This window comes from Ammodytes marinus (genome assembly GCF_949987685.1).
Source record: "Ammodytes marinus genome assembly, chromosome: 22".
Classification (NCBI taxonomy): domain Eukaryota; kingdom Metazoa; phylum Chordata; class Actinopteri; order Uranoscopiformes; family Ammodytidae; genus Ammodytes; species Ammodytes marinus.
This window is the reverse complement of record NC_137226.1, coordinates 18907142-18927306: the sequence shown is the minus strand read 5'-3', so window position 1 is coordinate 18927306 and position 20165 is coordinate 18907142.

Here is a 20165-nt window from a genome sequence, read left to right as displayed (position 1 = left end):
TTTAAAGAAACAGGCTCTAAAACGGAGTGTTTCAGACAGAGGCTGAAAAGAGGAGATTCAACAATGACACTGTGAGAAATATCAAGGTTTTTTTGGACACTAAACCATGAAAATAGTTTATAGAAGAAACTTAAATGACAATTTAACCTTAAAATTTGTATTTTATGTGACCTTTTAGTATCTGTTAATGCAAAAACAAAAAAAATCCTTTACTTCACACGGCACACATGGCTTACATAACAAGTCTTGTTCCAAACTGGCTTAACAACCAAAGCCATATTTCTGGCATAACCATCAGATGATATTAGGTCTCAAGAAATAAATAGACTCTCCTGTTCCTGTCTACTGTAGCTATCATCTACTGCTGACATGTAACACCAGCATATAATGTTCCCTGGCATTCCGCTGGAAATACAGTTTTTGCTTTTTAGCCGTTCCAACTTAAACGATAATATGATTTGTTTGTCATGAGGTGAATACATCTGACGTCAAGGCTTTTTGAGGACATGCAATGCAATGACCAGTGAGAGAAATATTTGGCAGCTTCTCATCTGGGTGTCATGTTCTAGACACCAGCAACTTGAGTGAGATTTTTGTCCAACTATACAACAAACGCCCCGGGCACCAAAGTTCAAACTGTGCCGTGAATAACTTTTCCCCTTGAGAGGAGTCACTTGAGGTGGTTCGGACATCTCATATGGATGCCCCCTGGTCGCCTCCCGTTGGGGGTTGTACCAGGCACGTCCGACTGGAAGGGGATCTGAGGCAGACCAAAAACACACTGCAGAGATTATATATCTATCTCAGCTGGCCTGGGAACCCCTGGGGATTCCTAAGGACAGGCTGGAGGAAGTTGCTGGGGAAAAAAACGTCTAGGCTGCTCTGCTGCCACCGTGACCAGACAATTGTCAGTAGAGCTTTGCAAACTACCGATGACTTCACACTGGAGTTTAGCTAACTAAAGCTACTTAGAAAAAGTATTTCAAACTACTATGTTAAAAGAATGATCAAATTGGCTATGTATGTATGTGATATCAATTAATAACAACATTTTAAAAAATTAATGTCACATGCCAGCAAAAAAATGACAATCCAGCTGGATGGTGAATAGCTCTGGGCTGCATGCCTTCACAGCGGTCAGGAGGAAAGACAAAAAAGGGGCTCGTCAACAGGGGTTCAATTAAAGAAGCAACGGTTTGATGGCCACACATTTGAAAAAATGTAACTCCTTGAATCAGTATGCCAGTATGAATGTAGTTGATACCAGCAAGGTACTAGATGTAGTTAAACTCCCGGTTTAATGACACGTAGTTTCGCTGCTCCCCAATACTGCATGTTAGCGTGGCTGAGGCTGCAGGTGTGAGGGTGTTACAGATGAGAGTGCAGCAGCATCAGCACATCAGGATGCAGGTCACATTCCGCCACACGGTTTAGCTATAAATCCGCTTACATAACCTCCGTGAGCGTTGCCCTCTGGGTGATAACCTGCTGTATCCTCCCTTCACCCCCCCTGTGTGGTCAGCACTCTCCATCCGTGCTCAGGACATCTTTAACACATTCAACGTCAACCTTCTCTCTATCTCAACGTCAATCCTCACAACTTCACAGTGTCTCTAATCCAATTGACCATATACATTATTAATATAAATTGGATAATGCAGTATGCACGGCCACATAGTGTGCTGTGAAGTCCATTTTAATGCTTTAATTTCCCAGGAGTCCACTGTGTTTTAAGTATTTAGGCTGCGTTCCAATACCCATACTTCCCCTTCTATTTAGTATATGGTAGAAAAAGATTTAGGATGTCCCAATACATGTGCTCAACTGCGGTACTGTATGCTTTAAAATACCCATATGCCGTATTACCTCTGTTTATGACATTCAGTGTGGAAATCAGTAGAATTTGGGTAGTGATTCAGACACACAATCCACTGCGCACCGGAAGTTACATCACACCTACTGAGCCTCCGAGAGAAAACAACCAGCAATGCGACGGATATATAAGCAAGAGGCAAGTTTTATGCGCAATGTTGTGATAACATAATAAATAAGTAAATAATGTCCCAGTTCTATGCCTCATGCATGATTACTTCATACTTTTATGATCAGCTGTAGTATGTAGAATAATAAAAAGAAAGAGTGTGTGATTTGGAAGGCAGGGTTGGTTTATCCTGTTTGCAGTGGCTGATGGGAATATTTTGATCCATCATTCTTTAATTGGTGTGAAACGGACTATCATCTGCATCATGGACATGCTGAAGCACAACCAAACTAGTGATGTCATAAAAAGGGTTCAACCCAGATGTGACTAATTGTACACAAACACACAGCTATTTGGAAGTGGACCAAAGGGCTGTCCCACAGTTAAATAGCCTGTGAAGCTGATTCATTGTTTATGAGTCAAATTTAAAAGGTATCAATCCACAAAGACATTCAAGTGAAGGTAGCAATTTAATAATTCAGTCAATTTAGAAGCCCTCAAGACACTAAATCAAGACTCCATACCTTCAGCAGGAGAGTGGATAGAGAAATGCTGCTCTATTCCTTTTTTTTCACAACCAAACTGTACACCTGCACTCTACGTCTTCCACCATGTCAATTTTTCATGATTCGCAGAAGCGGGCTTCTCCGCTATTTATTTATTTCTTTGCTGGACGCTCTCTTCACACCACTTGCTCTCTTCACTTAAAGGTGCAGTGTGTAATATGACATCATCAAGAAAGTTCTACAAAGTTCTAGAATGCAACGCTCCCTGGGTAACCCCACCCCTTTTGAATAATAACAGAAGCTACAGTGGCCTTCAAGGACAAGAACAATTTTAAATTTTAAACAATGCGCCTGATGACATTCCAACTATGACACTTTCAAGATGGCGGCACTAGGCCTTGGTCCAAAATATGCAGAAATATGGACATATATGAGACCCTTTCTAAGGGAAAAAAATAATTCAAAACATTTTTTTCAGCTATTATGCACTAAATTAAATGTACTTATGGATATTATAATTACTTTCTACAAAATCTGCTAGGAAATAAAACCTAAATTTCTACACACTGCAGGTTTAAAGGTGTAGTCAGCTATTCTTGAGAATTATTGTTGTCAAAATCAATGAATTACTCCTCACAATATACACAGCATAGGCTCTGCAAACGGGGAAGTTGCTAGCTACAGTGTTTACATACACTTTGTTTACATATCAGTTTACAGAGCCTTGGCTGTGTATTAACACCAGATTTTAGTTCTCAGCACAGACACAGTACAGACATTCAGCAGATTGTGAGGAGATATTCACTGACTTTGACAAAAAGTGATTTTCACAACAAGCATTCTACAGAATCACTGACTCCACATTTAATTCGCTCTCTCCTCTTTTCCTCTGCAAACCGTGACACCCTCCCCCCCCCCCCCCCCAATCCCCCACAACCTACTGCTCTCCCTGACTTCACTATCCCTCCATCTTCTTTTTTATGAGGATTAACTGTACCGTTCAGTACAGTGCGGTAAATTCCGGGAATACAAGCCAGCGTTAATAACTTACTATCTGTGTGGGAAAAGGCCCCGGGAGCACAAATCTGCAAAGGATTGCAGAGAAACGAGCCGACCATGGATCACAAAGCGTTCACCGGAAAACCCTGGGAGGGCTTGGATTATCCTGACTTGCACTTCCAAACGGGTTTGACACAGCAGTCATATATATTGTGCAGCGTTTACAATGAATTTAAATCCAATATTCACTGAATATTGGTGTGCGAGTGTCACCTTTCGCATACACATGTTTATTTGATTCACTGGTAATATGAACATACTGAGTATCGAAGCTTTAAAAAAATCCCCTAGACACTAGACAGGCTGTCCCTGGTTATTGTATTGATTCATATCCGGCCGGGTGTAGCCCAGGTCATGTGGGAGCAGACTAAGCAGAGAAGTCACGTTCGTATTTTCGCTGTTTTACAGAGAGATCAATGAGAAGATCAATACCACCAAATATGAAGCTACAGACTGGGAGCCAGCCTACACCTGCTCTGACCAAAATGCAAAATCACACCGACCATCAACCTGGGGTTTGTTGGACTGTGAAGAGATTAAAGGAAATCACCGCCACATAGCCTCACACAAAACAGGAATAGACACCTACTACCTCTACAAAGAGCCAAGCTGTTTCCAAGTTGTTGTCAAGTCGTTATGCTAAGCTAGTAAAGTTGTAACTGCCGGTGTATTCTCGGCTTCATAGAAACAAATGATGCCTTCTGTATTTGTACATTCTCCAAAATGTTCAGCCTCTCCAAATGGACATCTGGCAAAGAAAGCTCCAATAAAACATCCTCTTCTATAATTGTGCAGACAGACACTAATGATGGAAGTGGCTTCACCCCAAACCATTATCAAAGCAAACATGTGAGGTCACCACTCACCAGGAGACAATGACAGTAAACAGGTGATAGAGGATGTCAAGGACGTCCTCTGTGAATCACTAAAGGTGTAAGACTTTAAGCATGATAAAATACAGTTATGTAACGGATTCAATTTCCATAACATCCGAGGGAGCAGGACTGAAAAACAGTCCTGCTCCCTCGGAATGACGGCACCATGTTTGTGTGTGTGTGTGTGTGTGTGTGTGTGTGTGTGTGTGTGTGTGTGTGTGTGTGTGTGTGTGTGTGTGTGTGTGTGTGTGTGTACGTGCGTGTGTGTGTGTGTGTGTGTGTGTGTGTGTGTGTGTGTGTGTGTGTGTGTGTGTGTGTGTGTGTGTGTGTGTGTGTGTGTGTGTGTGTGTTGATCTTGTGTCTGGTTCAGCATTACATAAGCTCAGGCTGCTGGCTGGAGCTGGTGGCTCCTCTGAGCAGAATCCTGCATTCATTAACACAGGAAGGATCACATGTGGCAGACGTCACACATGCACACACACACACACACACACACACACACACACACACACACACATAAATACACACACACACACACACACACACACACACACACACACACACACACACACACACACACACACACACACACACACACACACATAAATACACACACACACACACACACACACACACACACACACACACACACACACACACACACACACACACACACAAACACCCAGACACACAAACACAGAGGCATGCCCGGCCCAAACACAACATTCACACCGGGTCAATGGTCACAGACACATGATACGTACACTGTAGTTACCGTAAACACAGGTTTCAATGTGCCAATGAGCAGAGGGTGTGTGTGTGAGGTTCTGATCATGTGACTTCCAGGAGCACACACACACACATACATGAATAGCACCTTGACGTCACACAGAAGTCCTTGTCAGCCACAGAGGACACAGTGGGCACATGATGGATTTATAGTCTAAGAAGCCTTTTAAAATATCACACAAACAATTGGCAAAATATTTGTTGTACAGTCTGTATCCTGTATAGTTCACACATTATATTCAAATGACAAGAGAGGGGTTTAAATGTAAGGTATTTCAGGCATAATTTGTAAATATTTATGATATTAATTCATTAATATTTTGAAGATACACATCTGTTTTTTCTGGTAATTGAGGCAGGATTCTGTTCAGATTCTATTTTGTTTATAGCTTACTCTTTACAGGGTATTTTTCTTGTAATTAATTGTAATTGTAATTCATTACTGTCATGAATTCAAATGTTGTTCCAGTTGTCACCATCTATTTTTATTTAAAACATTTATATTTATTATTATTTGTAAGTGAAAGGATTTTGTTGTTGTATTTTCTACAGTTCCCATGTGGTGTGTTCTTTTATATGATCTTCTTTAGAGTCAATGTGGTGTGGTCAGTCTATATGGCACTGTATTTAGCAGTTTTTAATTTTATTTCCGACAATAGTACTCTTTTCTTCTTCTTGCTTACAGAAATGTCTGTGTTGACTATTTCTGTGACCTTGAATGACATATCTGTGTCTGTGTTACATAATATGTTGGGTACGGGTGGGGGGTGTGTGTGTGTGTGTGTGTGTGATTTAGTCACCTCCTCTCAGGTACATGGCAGCTCCCCCGGCTCCCTCAGGAGTGTCAGAGATCAGAGCCGGCTTTATGATTTGGTGTGTCTCACTGGAAGGTGCTGGGTGACACGCCCGCACTGGCAGAGATGGAGACACGGCGAGAGAAACCACGCTCTGGTGTGAGAGGGCAGCCAGTCGAAGACATACACACACACACACACACACACACACACACACACATACACGGAGACACAAACACACAAAAAGCAAACACAGGGAAAAGCACACACACACACACAAACACTGGACACACACTCGGGGTGGTCTTGATTCTGACCTAGAAGCACAGCTACCTGTACGTACTCTGAGTGTGCTGAAAGAAAATTACACAGGCTCTGTAAAACGGGCATGTTGCTATGGTGGGCCCACTTTGTTTACTTACCTTTAGTTTACAAACCAGTTTACAGAGCCTAGGCTGTGTATATTTCAGTGCACACACAGTACGGCCAGGTAGCAGAGCGTGAGGCAATATTCACTGATTTTGACAGAAGGTGATTTTGACGAAAAGTGTTCTCCTGAATTGCTGACACTTTAATTTCCTGACAAACGGGGGAAAAAGAGAGATGGAGATTAAGATGGAGGAGAATATACAGAAGTGAATGACAGGTAGAGGATAGCATAAAGGGACAAGGTGTAAATATATTCTCTATATGCTATACTCTTTAAAGGCAGGCTTTTGAATGAGTAAAGATCTAACATTAAAAGTAATTCAATATACTGTACACTTCACACACCTTAACTCTGCTCTATGTATACTATGTACCTGTAAATGTATGCAATGGATACAAGGTCATTTAAAATGTTTCCTTTTGAGCAGAGATGGTGTTGCATTCAAGTCTATGGTCCTCATCAAGCTGGCCTGGGATCAGATTCAACCAAGACCTTCCCCTAGCTCAATCAGCTCAGTGTGCCTCTCCTACTGTGTTAGAAAATAAACCAATTGGATCAGCACAGTATACAGTGATACACAAAAATAAGCTTTTTTGTTAACGTCATGTACTTTTTCTTGCCCAGTTTTTTTTAGTAAGTATCAAACTTAACGGTTGGAGGTTTTGCGTCACTGCTCAAGTTGTTTTGATACCCCATCTGATTCACCCCCTTTTCCAGGAAAAATGCCCAACGTTTGCTATGTTTGCAGACACCCAGCTCCAGCCCCACAGTTTCATATGTCCCTGTGAAACATACTGAACATATATACAGTGAGGCCGGACCTTCCCGCTTCGAGCACCCCCTATGTGTCCTATGCATATCCACCTTAACATTTTCCATTGGCCATCTTGAAAATGGATGAGTAATTGAAAGAACTTGTGCTTGTAAAACGTTTTATTTGTAATAAAATTATTTCAAATACTCATTTCATGTCTGTTTGGTTCTCGGGTGCACCAGTGTCCCATTAAATCTCTTTGGAGCTTCATAGCCTAATGGCACTTACTTGCAGTGTACCTGTAAGTGTCAATTCTAGGCCCCCTTGTTTTCCCTATTAACATACAAGTACAGATAGTTTGTATATTTTTTCTTTTATATTTGATGCTTTGATGGTACCCAAACTGTTCCTGCAATGTTTAATTACAGTTTTAACTGACAGGTGTGTGTGTGTGTGTGTGGGAGGGGAGGGGGGGGTAGATATATATATATATATCTAAACTGTGAAATTAACTACTGTTCACAATCCAATTCATTTGTGTATGAGCTTACAGCAACTTATATGTTGTAGTGCCATACAAGTAAAGTTATACAACTAAATATAACTAAATAGAGTTATATTATAATTACTTCAAGCCTGTCACAACACCGGCCGTCATCCCATTGTTAATAGTTATGTGAGTGATGGCATCCGTGTGATTACTTCCTGTGGGTTAGATCAGATCCATCCCAGAGTCAAAAGCTTTGTGACTCATTGTGTTTGTGATACGACGTTTACATTCCAGAGCGACATGCCCAACAATGAAAAGTCACCTCGGGCTGGAATGTGTCCAGTTCAGTTCATAATGTCCCCGCTGGAGGAGGACTTGTCTAGTTGTACAATATTAACTAGTCGTAGAATTCCCCTGCATACATGAACAAGGACAAATATATACCCAAAATAAGATCCACTAAGATAACTTCCTATGTTTCCTATACATGGCCAAAGCTGTGACACTGTAGACAAATTTACAGTAAATAGACGACGGTGGTGTCCAATTTCCCACAAAACCTGAACCTTTCACAATACCTCTGGCTGCGGTCCATAAACATGCACAGATCTCAAATAAATGAGCTAGTTGAAGAGGAAAATAAAAGCAGGCTGAGCAAAATGCCGAAAATCATTTCCACACACTGTTTTGGCCATTTGGACTTGTATGCAGGTGGCGTTCAGATGTGTGTGTGTCAAATGCCAAACTTCAAATGGTGCCACTCTATTTAAAAAAATGTCAGCTTGAGGTTACATATAACTGGGTGGAGTTATGCAAATACTGTAAGGCAGGTTCTAATAGTGTCAGGCTCATGTATCGCAATTTCTCTCCCTGACAGCCAATGTGGCAACACCACCTAATGTGTGCAAATACAACAAACACTGCCAGATAAAAATGTTACCAAATTATGAAATACAGGTTTATCCAATGGTTTCTCTTATTTCAATATTGTACAATAATGACAACCTACAGGTTTCTACATGTACACCTTACATTCAAATGCAGTAAAAAGAATTCTGATGAAGCTCAAGATGCTCCAACTTTGTCTCGAAACTCAACCAGACACTGTCGGATAAGTGAAAAATGTGTGACAGTCAGTGAGAGAACAGAGACAATACTAAATCCCTTCGATGGAAAAACAATATTTCTTTAAATTCCAAAACGTTGGGGGTGGGGGAGGAGGGTTCTGCTAGTATGTACAGTTGTCATTTAAAAAGGCTTAGTTGAGTTATTTTACATTAAAGAGAGCCTGTCGCATGCTGTAAAGAAATATGTAAGATATTGTACAAGCCGGGGTCAAGAGGCTCAGACAGGGTCAGTATGGAATTCATAATGTAAATCCAGACAGTACTGAGCATCCGACGGAACTTTATTAAAAACAAACAAACAAAAAGGACTTCTGGCATATCCCCCCCAAAAAAGAGGGTACGGCCTATTAAGGCAGTTGCATGGGAAGTTGTTTGTTCAGTTGGCGCTACTGTTTGCTCCTGTCACGTTTTCTCTCATTACCTGAGCATGAGTCGGATTACGCTAAGCTGATGTGACTGACTGTGTGGGAAAAAGATAAGGGGGAAAGGACTATTGTATAATTCATCTTTTGTAATGTGTCGAAAAAGTTTTTTCTTCTTTTATTTTGGTAACAGAAACTGTTTGCTGATACAAGACAACAACCGTCAGCCAAACTGAGGTACTGCCAAATCATTTCTTTTTGTCTCATTAGCCAGGGTGGAGAGCTCTTGGAAACAATAGACAGTATCTTTCAGGATTTCAAACAGGAAGCTATCGGACAATAAGACAATATTTAATGGATTACACAGGCAAAGAACCAAAGAGAAAAGGTTTGTCTACGTCACCAGGCCCTCATCACTTACAGGCTGTGTGTTCTCTAAACACTGGAGCGGAAAAGTGTTGCATGGAAATATGAACACACGTGACATGGCTGTATTGTCCTTTTCAACCTGTTCTTAATTCTAACTAAACAGAAGGCCTGTCCCATTTACAATGCAACAATCTCCTGCCTTCATTTGGAGGACACAAAAAATGTTCGGCAATACCATGCGTGCGTTCAAGTGATTCCTGCGAACAGGAACACTTTATTTCCGTCAAAGGCAAATATTTAACTTGATACACACCAGTGAGTGAGGTAGTGCAGGATATAAGTCATGGACACCAGAAATTACAGGGGGGAAAAATGACCATGGATTTATTTACTATTAACCTAGTGGACCGTCATGTGCTATTGAAATATCTCAACTCCAATGTTAACCCATGATGAAGCCTTTTCTAATTTTATCTTTAATTAACAGTAAAGGAAACAGGCATTTTAGGATACAAGTGCAATTTATGCTTCCACTAAGCAACATGCATGTTAACAGTGGAGGAATATGTTCCAGTGCTTCGGTCGGACTAGTTAAAAAGCTTTACTCACTCAAATAAACTTGGTTTTAATGGCAGTCCTGCTTCATGAATTTCATGTATTAAGAAGGAGGAAGCCACAATCTCAGTCAAAGCAGAGGGACATTGAGTGGGTTTTGAAATAGATGCATCCAGCCATAGGAGACCCAATGTGGAAAGCCCCGCCGCTGGTATCTGTTGGCTTCACCTTCATTTGTGGCAGTACTCTAAAAGGAAGCAAGGTTACTTTCGAGATGTTGTCTCATTAGAGCTGCTAAATGCTCTAAAATGTCTTTTTTTTTAACCCTAGTCTTGAGTTAAAAAATCTGGTCTTGACTCCAAAACGTCCTATATAATCTGTCATCTATATATATATAATAATATGTGAGGTCATTTCCCATCTGGTATTCCCTTGAGAAAATGAAAAGAAGCTTTGGCAGGTGCAGAGTCAGGAAGTCTGTTTTATAACAAGGGGGACTTCCTTAACAATGTCATTTTCTCACAGTGCTGTATTCAATACATAACAAGAAGGACGTTCCACGCTCAGAAGGGTTAAATCACCGAGCCAAAAGTTCATCTCTCAGTAAAATACCATTCTCTTGAATGTGACTTATTTTGTTAATGCGGTTATATATACATAAGGAATGCTGAAAGCCAATGAGCCTCTAGAGTATTTGCAGCATTTTTAACCGGGAGGCCTGATCAGAGGCAAACACCAGAGTTCCACACACTTTGTTCATCGTGCAGAGAATCATCTCATTAAACCCAATTATGGAGCGCTGAAAAGGATCAAATGTTGTGATGAACATTGGCACTTTTACAGAGGAAAAGGCAGCTCATACATCCCGTCAAAAAATACTTTCTATGTGTGCTGCTCAGGTCTCATTATACTAAAATAAGTGATAGTTGTAAGGAGATCATTCACAATACAAATAGCATCTAAAGTGTATTTAAGGGAAATGTCTGACTTTTGTGCAAGATCAATTGATATTTAACAAGTTGCATCAAGGTGAGGAGCAGCAGAGTTACGCAACAGCAAGATGGTTCTCAACTAACGCAACACACACAAGGATAATAAAAGACATTTTTGGAATTGAATGACACCTTCTGAGGTACCTGGCAAAAAATCACATATACGATTAATAAAACAAAGTAAATCATCTTTGGGCTGTATCAATAAACAGAGCTGTCAATCAATGAGTGAAGTCTCAGTGCACGGCTGAAGGTTATGTAAAAAGATATCATGGACTAGACGGCTTTACTGTTGCAGCCTCGTGAGTGGTGGTGCTTTAAGATCTTTTGTCTACACATGGAGGTAAAGTCAGCACAGCAACAACACCTAAAGAAAAGCAGATAAAAGCGCCCATTTATAAACAAGCACCTCAGTCCCTAGAGCAGACCCACAGCACAGTTCTTTTTTTCAATTGACAATGGCTGAACAATATGTCACCAGCTATCCCAAAATGGGATATCCAACTAAAAAAAGATTTAAAAGCATTGGAATGTAGAACACCTTGACACTGGATAAAATTGATATTCATTTCTTTGCAAATTTCCATTTCCACTTCTCCATTGTTTTCACTGTCTAACATGAGTTTCTTGGACACAAAGACATACTAGGTTTATTGTAGGTGGAGAGGAGGCTGGATGAAGCAGGTAGGTCCCAGTTTTGAGGACTCAATGTCAACTTAACCTGTCTCTCCCACAGCAAATGTTACCTAACTGTGCCACGGACTGCAGAGCTCCTCAGCACCTGGTCATTTTCAGCTACTTTCTCACCCATCCTACCCCCATACACACACACACTCACACGCGCACACGCACACACACTCGCACACGCACGCACGCACACACACACACGCGCACACACACGCGCACACACACACACACACACACTCAGATCCAAAACTACTGTCAAATAAACAGTTTGGCCCAGTGCCTCACTGCCATAAAGCCATTGCAAAACCCAGCCAGAGTAAGATGAATACTGTTACATAACAGGTATACAAAAGTTATTTTGTGTAATGTTGCTGCAGCAGAGAAGAGGGCTAACCTGTCATGAGGCCTGCCACATGTGCTGCTGTTTTCTTGTGTGTGGTTTTCTCCATTCCAACATATCTGCCCGTGGACAAGCTGTAAACCACATTCACGGCTGGAGGCATTTTTGTCCTGTGTAATGCAGCTATCCGGCATTTGGCAACAGGTGGCAAAAATGTGCTATTTAAAGTCTCTGGCTTGGCTTAACTGCTTACTTTGGGGCAAAACACACAGTGTTTCTCCTACAATAATGTCAGTACTTTATGGAATGTAATATGGAGTACCGCAGGGCTCTGTGGTTGGCCCTCTTCTTTTTTCTTCCTATATTTCCCCTCTTCACCCAATTGTATGCAATTATAGAATACAGTACATTGCTACTGCTATGCTGATGACACTCAGCTGTATGTGACTCCTAAATTCCGATAAAATTGAGATGCTGCTTTGATCCTCTGTTGATCTGCACAGAAATCCCCAAAATTACCTTTTCCCCTTACGCAACATAACAAAAATTAGATTTTTACTTTGTCTTTTCTTTCTGTGGCTCATGCAGAGATCCTAACCCCCCCTCTGTTTCACCCAGACTACACCATTGTAATGCTTTTCTATGTAACTTCTGACTTTGGAAGTCTTGAAATGGTTCAGAATGCTGCAGCAAGGACTTTTAATAAAACCAGAAAATAGACAACTGTACACCAGCTTTAGCTTTGCTTCATTGGCTCTCTAATCATGTCGGATCAGACACTAAGTCTCATGACTTCAAAAAATTGTAAATGGTTTTATCCCTTTATACCTGTCTGATCTCATTACACCCCGTCTGTAATAAATGCTCTATTGACATCAGACAATCCGACTCTATTGAGGCCTTTAAATCTAAACTAAAAACCCCATTTATCCTTTCGATTTCGGCAGTTTTTTTCATTTGTTGCAAGTAGTATTTGGGTAAATTTTCACATGAGCAACAGAGCGCAAAATCATCACACCAGGGTTCAATGTCAACAAGTCACAAGTGAGGAGGCCTGAAGTCAGAAGGGTACAAAGTCACGTTTCAGATGTGGGTCACAAAGTGTTGTCTCCTCTCCACAGCGTATTCACACTGAGCTGGAATCAGGTCAGATCAGATGAAAAAGTGATTGATGAACACCAGAGCTATTTTTTAAGGTAGCACTATGACTTACTGGAATGGCAGGAATCAAACACCAGTGGTAGTAATGTAATGTAGAATAATCATCCTTGAACTTTATTTACTTTGTTATTCGACCGCAGTAGCTGTTGCTGTTTATGCCAACAACTCAGTTCTTCCACTATTTAGGCTGTGGTTACTTTGAGCTGAGTGGTTTTGGGAAGTCAAATAGGGTAAATGTGTTTTTCTGTGCATTAGCCTACAGCTACCAAGATGGAAAATAACATGCATGGCAACAATGGTCTTTATTTAGCTTGCTTTTGAAGCCCAGAGCTTATTATGAAGTGAATCACAGTTACTTTAGAAGGCTTTGAGGAAGCATGTGATGTGACATCTGATATGATCTGTCATGTTTGATGGTGTTGTTGTCATGTGCATTTGATGTCACTAAATGTAGGTTACTGAGCTTTGGTAAACACTCCAAACCTGCCATCTTATTTTGTTGTGTGCTTTCTCATTGAGTAGGGAATCCCGACTTCAGTCTTTTAACACTTGATCCATACCTGACCCTAAAACTCAAAACTTAAATTTATGCTCCGTAAGATTTTTTATAAAGTTAACTGTCTGTTAAGTTTCTATCTATCAAATAGTGAGTTAAAACAATGGTGATTGAGCATATGACCCACTGATGAAAGAGCCTGTATTTGCTGCTTTGCCCTGTTATACTATCGAAGGGGCGACCTCGTATTTGCCGCGCTGCAGCGGTGTGTTCTTTCACTCAGGACATGGGAGCTTCAGACTCAGTAGTACTGAGTTCAGACCTGTGCATTCCAGTAGCCCTACATCTGTTAGTTTTTTTATTTAGTTTTTTTTTATAAACAGTATATGGTTTGTAAGACATGGTCCTAGGTCCCACATTTTCAAAATTGATGAAAAGATCTTTCTGCACGCTGTGTGTGTTGCCGTGTCTGAAGTTCCCGATTGTCCACGTACAATCGGTCACAATGTTGGATCAGAACACACAGAGAAAGCATTCTGAAGGTAAGAACATACTGACTTCATACAGTCAAATATGTTCAGTTTTGAAAGAAACTCTGGTCCAGAAGTGCCTGCAATTACATTTATGGCCACTAGAAATGCCGGATTACAGTTTTAACCTTTTTTTTTTTTTTTTTTTACAAATATACGGGAAACATTACATAAGAGAATGCCTGTGTTATGGTAACATGTCAACGGTCAGTCAACACAACAGTCCCGTAGACGGAGGAGCGCAGGTTAGCATACACACTAGAGAGCAATTAGTCATATGTACTGGGTCGCACCGCTCCGCCAAATACCTGCGCTCATGGTAGCACACATGCACCACAAACTTTGTTGTCTCCGCTGCACTAAAGTGATCAAACAAATGTGGACCTTTGAAACCTGACTGTCGGGGTGTTTGTCGCAGAAGCACAGTTACGTCTCAAGATATTATGATGCTAAGGCTAGGACACAGAAACAGCCAGTCTGGTTGTGTCTAAAGATTCAAATACAATGTACAGAATAAATAAATAATGAGTACATTTTGTGAGCTTTACAGGTGCTGGTAGTCAGGTATTGTTAGCTTTGGACTGAGCCCAGGCTAACTGTTTTTACCTTGCTTCTAGTCTTCATGCTAAGCTAAGTTAGCCTGCTGCTGGCCCCAGCTATGTGTACAGACATAAGAGTGGTAACAATCTTCTCATTTAACTTAGGCAAGAAAGAGACTGAATGCATTTCTCTAAATGTCAATGTATTCCTCAAACACGTTTTGTCATTTGTACAATGCATGTTGTGAATATATTTTAGCTAGTCTTTAGTGTGTGTGTGTGTGTGTGTGTGTGTGTGTGTGTGTGTGTGTGTGTGTGTGTGTGTGTGTGTGTGTGTGTGTGTGTGTGTGTGTGTGTGAGTGTGTGTGTGTGTGTGTGTGTGTGTGTGTGTGTGTGTGTGCTCACCTTTTCACCTCGACAGTGAGGTCATGAACTCCCCAGAGTTCAACTGAGAGCTATTTTGAAAAAATGAAAGTGGCCAAGAGCTACTTGTATCAAATCGCAAATATTTATTTACGTAGCACACATCAAATGAATTAAGCTCTTGTTTGTACACGTGTGAAATTGCAATACCCAATGCTTATTATAAATAATTCAAAGGTCCAAGAAAAAATTACTTACACTTTTTGTGGGCCTCATTTACTTCACTGAAAATTGACATCAATGTCTATATTAGACTTGTTATTGTGACAACAGTGTTTCCCCCCAGGAAATGTCTTAGACCAGGTGGTCACCGCCCAGGTGTGGAGGAGATACGCGGTGCAAAGTGGCGCGCAGAACATTTTGGGGGTATTTTGCTCAAAGATGCCAATACGCACTACAGAAATAAACAACTGCTTATTTGAACTGACCTTACAGTTGTAACTTTTTAAAGTTCCTTTTTGGATGGGGGGCTGTTGTGAGATTATTGTGGACAATTAGGCCTACAGTGATGCGATAGCCTATAATTCATTAATGGTTATTATTAGCCTGCTTGCTTCATTTCTATACATAGGTTATTGGTCGTTTTGGAACATGTATTTCCCAATTTAAAACATAAAAATAAAGCAGCATTGAAAATTCAGAAAAACAATCTTGTATGGCTACACTAGCATGCTGTTCTACAAATAACTCATAGTTGAAATAATAAATACAATGTGTTTTCCCTTTAAAATGACTAAATGCATTTATCCAAAGGTCAAAGACAGTAACAGTGTGGCACTTCTGTAAACTTACTGAAACTTGCCTGGTCCATCACATGCATTCATCAGACTTTTCTCTGCGCTGTCTGAGCTGATAGATAGGTTGAGTTGCCACGGTGATGTGGAGTCTAAACTGTTCTAGTTTTACAGAGCACTTCTTTCTGTTCAGCTGCATTTATTTTCGCCACCAGTTCAGTGACGGCTTGCTTCTGCTCGTTTACTCTCCCGCTTGCATGCCGTAGTCACGCATGGCCGCATGCAGAGCCACAGAGCCGCACACACACAGACACACACAACAGCTGATAGAGGAACCCTTTGAGACACATGTGAACATTCATCTACCGCAAATCGCGGCCCCAACAGTCAGGCGAGCTACTGAAAACCCGATCGACCTGTTGGAGACCCCTGCCCCAGACCTTCCTCAACAATTTTTCATCATTACAGCAATTTTCCTTGTGATACTGTGGTAATCTCCCTTAAAAGTCTGAGTGGGCTTAGGGAGTACGACTTGTTGTCAAATCCTATTTGTAGTCAAGTTTGATCACCCTCTTTTGAAATACCTTCATGTTTTAACTAGAAAAGGTTGCTCATCGAGGCATTTCGCAGTATAAAGGGCAAAGTGTAATTTTCAGTAGACCAAAAGTTTGTTTCCTCATGATTTAGAAGGGCTGCAGACTATTTCTTAAGAAAAAGAATGAATTGGCGCCATTCACACGCTATTGTTATTCTGGGTGTTACATTGTTTTACAGTAGGTGACACTTGACTTCATAGTACCGCCCCTTCCCGGCATCAGGCCCCTGTTTACATCCTCTTCACCTCCAGCTGCAGACAGGAAACCGTCACAGCAAAGGCATTTCATTATGAGGCTTCCTGTGTTGAGGGGACGTTGCCATGTTGAGACCATAGATAGTATAGATGATGGTTGAGACGAGCAGAGACACACAGACCAAACGGGAACTCAAAGGTTATCATGTAGCTGTGACCAGGCTTGGTTTGTCACTCTGCAGCTATTCCAAAAATGTGCCTCCAGTAATATGATGCTTGTTTTTAGGGGAAGGAAATGAAACTACAGACACTTAGTAATCAGACATTTTGTAAAATGAGATGCCTATTTTAATCAAGCGTAATGTTTGTCTCCCAACTTTTTTGGTTTTGTGTATCCTGACAACAATATCTGAAGCTCATTTCTTGACTGCCTCTTGACAATGGGAACATTTGGGTGGGTTATTTGGCTATAGGCTTTATTTTCATTTTATAAAAAAAGCATAACCCTCCCCTGAGTTATAGTATCATCAGTGACTGAAACGTTATGACTTGTGTCTCAACATCTATTGGACCGACTAATATGGCATTTGGTGCAGACTTTTGTGCCCTCACCAGGACGAAATGCCATTTATTTAGGAGATTCCTTAATGACCATCTGTAGCCATCATGTCTAATTCTCAATTCATCCAATACTTTTGTTCGTGTCCAAATTCCTGCAAAACGTTTGACATTCACATAGCTATAGTTTGTGTTTAGTGCTAAGTTAGTAGCATAAGTTAGCATGCTTTTAGCATGCACACCGGAACATATGCAGAGAGCCCTACTTTCAAAAGTCACAAGACTATCTGTGACGCTGTGTGTCATAGTCGATTGTGACGTGCAAAATCCCAACATGGATTTCAGTCACCACCCACGCTCTGGAGTGAAGTTGTACAGTCATATGAAAAAGTTTGGGAACCCCTCTCAGCCGGCATTATAATTGACTCTGCTTTCACAAAAAATATATAAAAGTGGTATGTCTTTAATTTACCAGGAACAGCTATGTACTGGGATGTTTTCCAAACAAAGATTTTTTGAAAAGCAGTATTTGGTTGTATGAAATAAAATAAAATGTGAAAAACTGGCTGTGCAAAAATATGGGTACCCTTGTGGTTTTGTTGATTTTAATGCCTGTAACAGCATGTAAAACTGATGACTTTAAACACAAAGTTGGTTGGATTATGTTGTTAAGCCTTGAACCTCATAGAAATGTCTGTTTAATCATGAGAACATGGATTTTAGGTGCCTAAATGCAAGTTGCACTTCTCTTTGACTCTCTGCTGAAGTGAGACAGAATGGGATCATCAAAACAGCTCCCAAAAGATCTTAAAAACAAAGATTATTCATTGTCATGGTTTAGGGGAAGGCTACAAGAAGCTTTCCCAAAGGTTTCAATTGTCAATTTCTACTGTAAGGAACGTTGTCAGGGAATGGAAGGACACAGGCACAGTTGCAGTTAAACCCAGGTCTAGCAGACCAAGAAAAGTACAAGAGCGGCATATGCGGCGGATTGTGAGAATGGTTGCACACAACCCAAAGATCACCTCCAAAGACCTGCAAGAACATCTGGCTGCAGATTGTGTATCTGTACATGGTTCTACAATTCAGTGCAATTTGCACCAAAACATCTGTATGGCCGGGTGATGAGAAGGAAGCCCTTTCTGCGCCCACGCCACAGATACAGTTGCATGGAGTATGCAAAAGCTCATTTAGACAAGCCAGATTCATATTGGAAGAAAATTCTTTGGACTGATGAGACAAAAAATAAGTTATTTGGTCTTTATGAAAAGCAGATGTTTTGGTGCAAATTGCGCTGAATTGTTGAACGATGTACAGATACACAATCTGCAGCCAGATGTTCTTGCAGGTCTTTGGAGGTGATCTGTGGGTTGTGTGCAACCATTCTCACAATCCTCCACCTATGCCGCTCCTGTTTTTTTCTTGGTCTGCCATGCCTGGGTTTAACTGCCACTGTGCCTGTGTCCTTCCATTACCTGACAACGTTCCCTACAGTCGAAATTGACAATTGAAACCTTTGGGAAAGCTTCTTGTAGCCTTCCCCTAAACCATGACAATGAACAATCTTTGTTTTTCAGATCTTTTGGGAGCTGTTTTGATGATCCCATTCTGTCTCACTTCAGAAGAGAGTCAAAGAGAAGTGCAACTTGCATTTAGGCACCTAAAATACATTTTCTCATGATTAAACAGACATTTCTATGAGGTTCAAGGCTTAACAACATAATCCAACCAACTTTGTGTTTAAAGTCCTCAGTTTTAAAATCAACAAAACCACAAGGGTTCCTATATTTTTGCACAGCCAGTTTTTCACATTTTATTTAATTTCATACAACCAAATACTGCTTTTCAAAAAATCTTTGTTTCGAAAACATCCCAGTACTTAGCTGTTCCTGGTAAATTAAAGACATACCACTTTTATATATTTTTTGTGAAAGCAGAGTCAATTATAATGCCGGCTGAGAGGGGTTCCCAAACTTTTTCATATGACTGTATATGGTGTGTGTGTGTGTGTGTGTGTGTGTGTGTGTGTGTGTGTGTGTGTGTGTGTGTGTGGCTAACCTCCTCCTAATCCTCTCAGTGACAGCCGCCCTACTAATTCCTGTGCCACATCGGTGCCCTAACATTACCCTGCGCTGTGAACCGAGCTACCTCTTCTTTCCCTGTTTTTTTTTTTTTTTTTTCCTGTTAGCCCGCTGGTAGTGTGAGATTCTCAGACTCGATTTTTTGTTTTGAGAGCTACACTATTACGCACAAACACACACGCAACTGCCACACAAAGCCAAACAGCTGGAGCCGCATGAGTGGTGAAACTTGTACCTCTTTGTCAGGGATACTCATGATGCTACAGTGAATAGCCAGGGCTCAGTTATAATCCAAACACAAAAACAAACACAGATCGGTGTCTCTGTCTTATTTGTTTGATTCTGTTGATGTACAAAGGTGAAAGTGGTTTTCCATGTGGATGTCTTAAAGTCACAGTGAAAGAGTAGACAGGGGGACATAGAATAAAATAAATTGGCCTCAACCACATTCTTTGGAAAGGTAAACAAACACCTTCTTGTAATTGTTGGTGGTCCATGACGGTCAGGGTTAGCTACTAGCCCCAGTTACGTTTGAATGGAAACACGTATGTACACACCCCACACATTCAAGATGAGTCAAGAATAATATTTTTTAGAGAAAATAAGGACTTTAATATAAAAACATTTGAACACATTTGTGTTTAAATAGATGTGAAAACAATTAAAGGACAAGTAAGCGGTTGGATCATTTTGGCTAACTTCCTGTCTGTGACTACAGCGAACCGTCTTGTCCTTATGTCACC